Below are 8,030 nucleotides of genomic sequence, written 5' to 3'. Positions count from 1 at the left end.
GCCCAACTCATCAAATCAGCTCTATAAGGACTGGACACGTCAACTTGCCCAATGCCCGTGTCATATTCGGCAATTCTCGCCGCGATCTTCATAGAAAGACTGTCTTCTCTTTAAATTTAAGGACATGTAACTCTTAACCCCACCCTGATCAACTTGGTTGCCTTTGAGGATTGAATTCATTTCAAGTAAGTAATTGAATTTACTAATTCAGCTTAAACCAAGAGCCATGCTCAGTGATCACACTGACACAGAGCCCCACTTCTGGGTCTGCTCTGACCCATCCTTGTCCCGTGGCGGTGCTTGTCCTCGTCGCTGTTCTTTGCATCCATTGCATGTTTTGGAGCACAGCAGGGCTCACAGAAAATCTCCAGGAAACAGACATTTCCCGTAGATCCTCTGACTGGCATCTTACACATGCTTCATGGGTTTTTCCTCTGTGTGTCTGTCTATTCACTTCCCATAAAAACCTGCTTTCGTCCTTCTTATACTCGGTGGTGGGTCTCCTTTTCTTCCTCCCTCTAGTCCTCTTTCTTTCTTTCCCCCGCCCCCATTCTTGTCAAAAAAAAAAAAAAAAAAAGAAGAAGAAGAGAAGAGAAAAGAAAAGAAAAGAAAAGAAAAAGCAAACTCCTCTCCAGAGGTTGAAACTTTCACACTTCCTCCTGAATCCAACATTCTTCTTCTGATCCTGAAGATGAGTTGTGCGGAAGGCATGTTAAAGGTAGAGCTTGCTAGTCTGACCTGAAGGAGGAAGAAAATGATATGTGTTTAATGAAATTTCATTCCAACTGAAAGGGCTTATCGGCACCAGGGAACCACACACCAGCTGAACCTCCTGCATGTTCATATGTGACATGGTGTCTCTGTAGGTGGGGAGCGCAGAAGTTTTGATATGTGGTTTTACTTCAATGATGCCATTTTGGTATGTGTTAATGAAATACTTCTGGGGAAAGACAAGTGAATAGTGAATTAGAAGAGCACAAGGCAAAAGATTTTTTTTGTTTGTTTGTTTGTTTTTGCACTTAGACCATTAGTTCTTTTCCTAAGTTTCTGACAATTTGCACTCTGTAAATTATGTTAAGCTGTTAGATAACACACTCTTTATCTTCCAGAGTAGCTGCAAACTCCAATAGCAACAGCTGTGTAGTGTGCATACCAGGGAACGATTCGCAAAGCTGGAAATTGTAGTCTATAGTTCCACCTGAACTTAAAGAAATAGAGGGTGCTCGCTTCGGCAGCAGAGATACTAAAATTGGAACGATCCGGATATTAGCATGATCCCTGGGCAAGGATGACACGCAAGTTCCTGAAGCATTTCCACAAGGAAGGTAACAACTGTCGGTAGCTGCACTTCCAAGGGATCTCTCTTCTGCCCTCCTCCAGCCTTGCACAACACAGGTGCACTTACAAACATGCAGGAATCATAACTCATAGACATAAAATTCAAAAAATCAAAAAAATTTACAGAGACTAGGGATGTGGATTTGGTTAGGAGACTGAACCCTCGCCAGAAAATCCTTTGGCTTTTTTCCTTTGCGCTAATTATGGAAAAATGAAGAAGAACAACAAGGGCATTGAAATTGTGTCCTCTGCATTAAAAACTGTGGACCTCACTCACTCCTTTCTCTTTTCTTTTTTTCCCCCTTTTCTATCTCCACTCTTCACCTATCAAACAAACTTTTTCAGCAGCTACGGAGTGAGGGAGAAGCCCCGCTCCATGTTGATGAGTTGAGAAGATGAAGGGCACTAGGAGGAGGTGGAGAGAGAGCGATCATGCTGGATGGATAAGATAAATATTCATTGTCTAAATATATGAAACCTTCAAGGAATAAAAAGTATTAAAAAACAAAACAACAACAAGAACAACAACAAACAACAACAACAACAACAAGAAAAACCAGGACCTCAGCCAGGCGTAGTGGCACACGCCTTTAATCCCAGCCCTGTGGAGGCAGAGCACCCAGATCTCTGTGAGACCAGGCCAGTGTGGTCTACATAGCCAGTTCCAGGCTAGTTTGGGGCTCCAGAAAAATAACAACAAAAACAAAAGCAGAAACAGAAAAAGAGGAGAAAAAAAAAAAGGAAAATCTGAGTGTGAAAGGAAGCTGGTGGAATAGACGAGACAGAGAGTACCAGAGCGAGGAAGAAGAGGACACAAACCGAATACAATAAGGATGAAACCAGGTCTTTGTTGGAAGCGAATAGACAAGGGCAAGAGGCAAAATCCATGAAGCAAGTGTAGGATGTCGGGCAGGATCTAGGGGATATGTCTATTTCCTGGAATTTTCCTGAGAACCCTGCAATGCTCCCAGACATAAAGTGGAGGAGAAGAACATCAGCAAGGACCAAACAGGACAAGGATGGCGCAGGGCAGACACAGAAGAGGGGATTTTTTTTTTTTTTTTTTGGCACTGTGTGAGACCAACACACAACATGATCAGTGGGAATAGCTGTTTGGTTTCAAGCTAAAGATAACTGTAATTAACTAAACTGCAGTTAATTGTCCAAGAGAGCCAAGTTGACCAGGGTGGGCTTATGAGTTCCATGTCCCTAAATGTAAAAGGAAGACAGCAGTTCTTGAAATGAAGAAGTGTTGGAGCATTGCAAAACCTGGCATCTGTTGGTGAAGTTGACGTTCCCTTGAAGTTCTTTAAGAAGTGTTTGGGTGAGCTGGGCGTGCTAAAAGCGGGAAAACCCCGAGGGGAGAGGGACCTAAAAGAATTGGGAGGCTATCTTGATTTCTGTTTGGGGGGAAAAAATGTGTAGCCCAAGCTGGCCTCGCACTCCAGATCCACCTGCCTCTGCCTCTTCAGCATATCCTACCGTTATGCGCCACCACTACCGGCGCAGCGAGCCTCACTAGAGCCTTAGATGAGATGACACTGCCGCCCGATGATGCAAGCTGCGCCAAAAGCTTCCTAAGTCAGGAGTCCCGGCCGCCTGGAGACCGCAAACGCGCCTCCTAGGCTCCACAAACTCCGCCGGTCTCTGTCAAAACACATGCACTCCACCTGGGTCTTCGAACGCGTCCACCCGGCCTACTCCCAACCGCCCAGTTCCCCGCACCAGGCAACCCTGGCCCCAGTCGCAGGCCCGCCCTTCACCCACTACTTTCCAGACAGGGCGCCAGGCGCCCCCTGCCGGACGCCCACACAAACAAACGCCCGCGGTTCAGCTCTCAGGACTCCGGCCTCCCAGGCCTGGCCCAGCTCCCGCTCTCAGCTCACGCAGTCTCTCCCACACAGCCCCCTGCACGCCTCTCCTGCCTCCGCTCTGCTCGTCCTTTGCCCTGCCCACCTCCCGACCTCACACACATCACTGCCGCACGCACGCACACTGGTGCCCCTCGGCTGGCCTTCCTCGTGCTCATTCACCGTGTTCAAGGACTCCAACTGGGAAAGTTTCAAGTGCACATGTGGCAGTTGTCACCTGGCTCTATGGAGAGCACCAGATTGGTCTCCAGGCACTGACAAGGGGGCCTAACTTGGGAGTCTGACCCGGCAGAAGTGGGGTGTGGAGTGTGGGGTGTGGATGGTCCACTAGCCTTGGGATGCTGACACAGGCCTCCGAGAGTGTGATTACCTGAGGCTTTGGCCTAAGGCAGGCAGAGACCTTGATGTCTGGCCTAGTTCGTTTCTTCATTGCTGTGACTAAACACTCTGACCACTACCAACTTGGGGACGAGAGGGTTTATTTCTCTTACATCTCTCAAGTCACAGTTCATCAGGGAGCCCAAAGGAGGAACTCAGGACACGAACCGGGAGGCAGGAGCTGGAGCGCAGCTCCGTGAAGGAACTCTGCTTCGTGGCTTGCTCCCCTGGCCCCTGCTCAGGTTGCTTTCTTATGCAACATGGGCCCACCTGCCAAGGGATGGCACCACCCACACTGGGCTCGGCCCTCCCACATCACTCAACGATTAATCAAGAAGATACCCCGTGGACATGGCCACAGGCCAGCCCAGTGAAGGCCATTCCCCAGTTGAGGCTCCCTCAACCCAGGTGTGTCAAGTTGACACTGAAGCTGTCCAGCACAATACGGAAGAGGACACAGCTGGTGCGTGCTGGGAACGAACCTGGGTCCTCTGCAGGAGCAGCCAGCGCCCTTGACTGCTGAACTACATGGCTCCAACCCCAGATGTAGGAAACATCTAATATTAGTCTTTTCTTTCAATCACTGTAAAACAAATGACAAGGAATTCGAATGTTCTAATCACCCGCCTCCCCGCCCTACAAAACCTCTTGATTTAACACGAGGGATTCCAGTCTTCTGATCATCCCTAACACCCACCCTATAAAACTCTTGGTTATGAAAGAAGGCAGAGTCCGTCACCCCCCACCCTTCCCCTTTCTTCCTTAGTGCGAATTCTTAGACAACCGGGAAAGACTGTGCAGTTGGACCCCAGACAATGGGGAAAAGACTCAGTACTATAGAATTAGGAGTTAGGATGGAAAGTTGTCACATACCCTAGTCCATGTGCTTGCTTCTCTCTCTCTGTTGTGAGTAGTGCACCCTTCTGATCAGGACTAAAGGTTTGCCTTGTGTAGACACTGTAATTGGAGTGGTTACTGGTCTCTTCCTTTTCGACCCTGAACATATTACTAACATAGATTATAGGATTCTTACCCAGTCTCCCATGTCCCTCTTCTGTTTATAACTCTATTGTAGTTACTATTTTTTGTTTTGGTTACATTTTGAAAGCAGGAAAGATGTTTGGTCATTATTTAATGCATGCAAAATATAGTTGTGTCTCGTGATTTATTAAGAATTCTGCAGCCCTTTTTTAAAAATTCATTTTTATTTTATATGAGTGTTCTGACCCCGAGTGTGTGTGTGTGTGTGTGTGTGTGTGTGTGTGCGCGCACTCCCGCGTACAATGCCCATGGAGTCCAGAAGAGGTCGTCAGATCCCCTGGAACCACTTTGGGGCGCTGGGAGATGAAGCCAGCTCCTCTGTGAGAGCGGTCAGTGCTCCTAATCACTAAGCATTCTCTCCAGCCCCAATTCTGCACTATTTGAGTGAAAGTTCCTTTCAGAAATAGCAATTCCCTGAGGGTTCTAGGGCTCCCCAACCCCTACAGCCCTATTCCCTAACCTTCCTCCTACACTTCTGTTCATGTCAAAGGACAAGTCTTATCTCAAAGGGGATGAAAGATCATTTATTCTGGAGCTAAATATGAGTGACCATGGCCCCAGAATGCCAATCCATGTCACCCCAGATTCCATGTGTTAGTGTGGAGGCAGTTTCATGAAGTTTTGATAGTAACAGAACAAAGAAAAGTCCTAAAGCAAGACGCTTTTCAAACACATTAGTGGAAACATTGCGGAGGCAGATACAGCAAAAAGAGGAATCTCAGCTGGAGACCTCAGGTGCTATCCTGATGGTGTTAAGCAGCCTTTTGTTTTTTGGGAGCTGGAGCTTTGTTAAATTAATATATTCCTAAAGGTTTTTTTTTTTTTTTGGTTAGTCACAAATGTGAAATCAGAATCAAATGTGGGCAAGAAGTGATGATTTAGGGACTAAAAAAAGGCCTGTGGTAAAGTGTCAATAGGCTCTGGATGTGCAAGGTTCTAAACTGACCACAGTCACTGAAGTGGTAATCAACTGGTCTGCCAAGTTCAGTCTGAGTTGGCTATTTCTTGCAAGTTTGTTGTTTCACAGGTGACACCCCGGTTGAAGCAGGTTGCTGCAGGCCAGCAGAGCCTCATCCATTATGAGACAGTTGAGATTGTTGGTTTCCTTTGTCAGGGAGCTTGTGGCAAGAGAGAAAGGAGACTTTGAAATAGAAGGCATTTATCTGTCTCTAGAAAGGAGAAAGCTGGGCCTGGAGAAATGGCTCAGAAGTTAAGAGTCCTTGCGGCTCTTGAAACTTTCAATGAAGACAGCCTTTTTGAATGAAGAGCTCAGGGGGCACTGCCAAAACTGACTTCCATGTATTGGACAAGTTCCGGTGTCCAGGGCTTGAAGAACGTTTTTGTTGAGTTGGGTGTGAAAAACAGAGCCAAACACCGAGACAAGAAGAATGAGAGGAAAGCCAAAAGAAACGCGTTATTGGAGGGCAAGCGTGCGTTGGTGGGGGAAAACTCCCAAAGTGGGACCAAAACGTGCAGCCCAAGCTGACCTCAAACTCCAGATCCTCCTGCCTCTGCCTCCTTCAGCAAATCCTACCGGTGTGCGCCACCACAGCCAGCGGGAAGACCAGCACAACTTCTCGTAGTCGAAGCGGCTCTAGGATGACGTAGCCCGCATAAATCACTCCCCCGTTTATCCCCGGAAGGACTCACACTGGAAACCACCCCTAAAGCCCCGCCCTGCGCTACCTGCGCTCCGCCTCTTTCCAAATCCACACTCACAACCTGGGCCGCTCGCTCTCACACACACTCACTCAGGCACAACACACCCTCATTCGGGACAACGACAACGACGACCACCACTCAGAGCACACACACCACTGGGACTCTTTGCCAGTGTCTCACCACTCGGAATGCCTCTTCTTTTCGCCTGAATTATAAGAGAAGCTCATTGAAATGAATTCTATTTTGGAAAACCATCCATCAGTCAGGATGGGTAGACACTTAAATTGGAAAACTTTACTCCAAACATGACATATGAACCGAGCAAATTTTTCACGTCTGAGTCCAGAAGAAGGGTTTTAGTGAGTTCGGTGTCGAAACAACAACAACAACAACAACAACAACAACAACAACAACAACAACAACAACAACAACAACAACAACAACAACAACAACAACAACAACAACAACAACAACAACAACAACAACAACAACAACAACAACAACAACAACAACAACAACAACAACAACAACAACAACAACAACAACAACAACAACAACAACAACAACAACAACGGGCGAGTGGGGTGGGCGGGGTTGGGAGTTATCTAGCCCTAGCTGGCCTCGAACTCTAGGTCCTCTTACCTCTGCCTCTTCAGGATAGCCTACCCGCTCAGAAGTTAAAGAGCACTTGCTGGTATGGGGCTGGAGAGATGGCTCAGAGGTTGAGGACCGGGAGCCCAGGTACGATTCCCACCACCCACAGGGGCGGCTAACGACCATCCAAAAGTGAGGTTCCAAGGGATCCGATGCCTTCCTCTGACCTCTGAGGGCATTGCATCGCACTGGTGCACGTACGCCAGTACTTGCTGCTCTTAAAATCTAAAACGAAGGCAGCCTTTCCCAATGAAGAACTCAGTGGGCACTGCCAAACATGACTTACACGTATTGGGCAAGTTCTCGTGTCCACGACTTGAACTGTTTTGGTGAGTTGGGTCTGAAAAACATAGACAAACACCAGGAAAAGAAAAGTGAAAGATCGAAAAGGAAACAAAAAAGAAAAACACAATTGGAGGCCAAGTCTGAGGTGGTGGGCTTTCCGGTGTGTAGCTCCACCTGGCCAGATCCTCCTGCCTCTGCCTCCTTTGGTCAATCTTAGCGGCCTGCGCCAGCACAACTGGCAAGTGTAACGGCCGAAGAAGCAGTAGTTTTAACTAATCAACTAATTGCCCCAGTCCAGCTGCTGAGGTCCTAAAACCTGAGTGGGAATGTAGGGGATGAAAGGGGGTAAAAGACACTGAAGCAACTGTGATCAAGGGTACCTGCACGCTGACGGGCAAGGAGGGAGTTTATTACGGAACTACAGTGCTTTGTATACCTTGTCTCAAAGCAGGGAGCCTTATACAGCTTCTGCACAAAACATCGAGTTCTCTTGAACCACGCAGTCTCATCTGTATTTGCGGTTTCATTAATCCTATGTATGTGTACCAGCGACAGCCAAGCAGAACTAGTAAGGGAAAGAACATGTACCTGGAGACTGAGTACCAGGAAGTGACCTGTGCCGAGTCAACCTCAGTCTCATCTGTATTTGCGGTTTCATTAATCCTATGTATGTGGACCAGCGACAGCCAAGCAGAACTAGTAAGGGAAAGAACATGTACCTGGAGACTGAGTACCAGGAACTGACCTGTGCCGATTCAACCTCAGGCCAGCTAGACTAGGCCTTGGTATATCCTGTTGGCT

The 8,030-nt window shown here is 47.6% G+C and overlaps 1 non-coding gene across 1 annotated transcript; it reads left to right on the top strand.

Moving 5' to 3' along the window:
• Window positions 1–1,219: 1,219 nt before the first annotated feature.
• On the top strand, window positions 1,220–1,323 carry LOC115069472. Its single transcript, XR_003848741.1, has one exon. It is a non-coding gene; the product is annotated as a U6 spliceosomal RNA (small nuclear RNA).
• The last annotated feature ends 6,707 nt before the right edge of the window (window positions 1,324–8,030 follow it).

This window comes from Nannospalax galili, unplaced genomic scaffold (genome assembly GCF_000622305.1).
Source record: "Nannospalax galili isolate Female #2095 unplaced genomic scaffold, S.galili_v1.0 scaffold10793, whole genome shotgun sequence".
Taxonomy (NCBI): domain Eukaryota; kingdom Metazoa; phylum Chordata; class Mammalia; order Rodentia; family Spalacidae; genus Nannospalax; species Nannospalax galili.
Note: the sequence above shows the minus strand (reverse complement) of the source record. Positions and strands in the feature narration are given on the sequence as shown.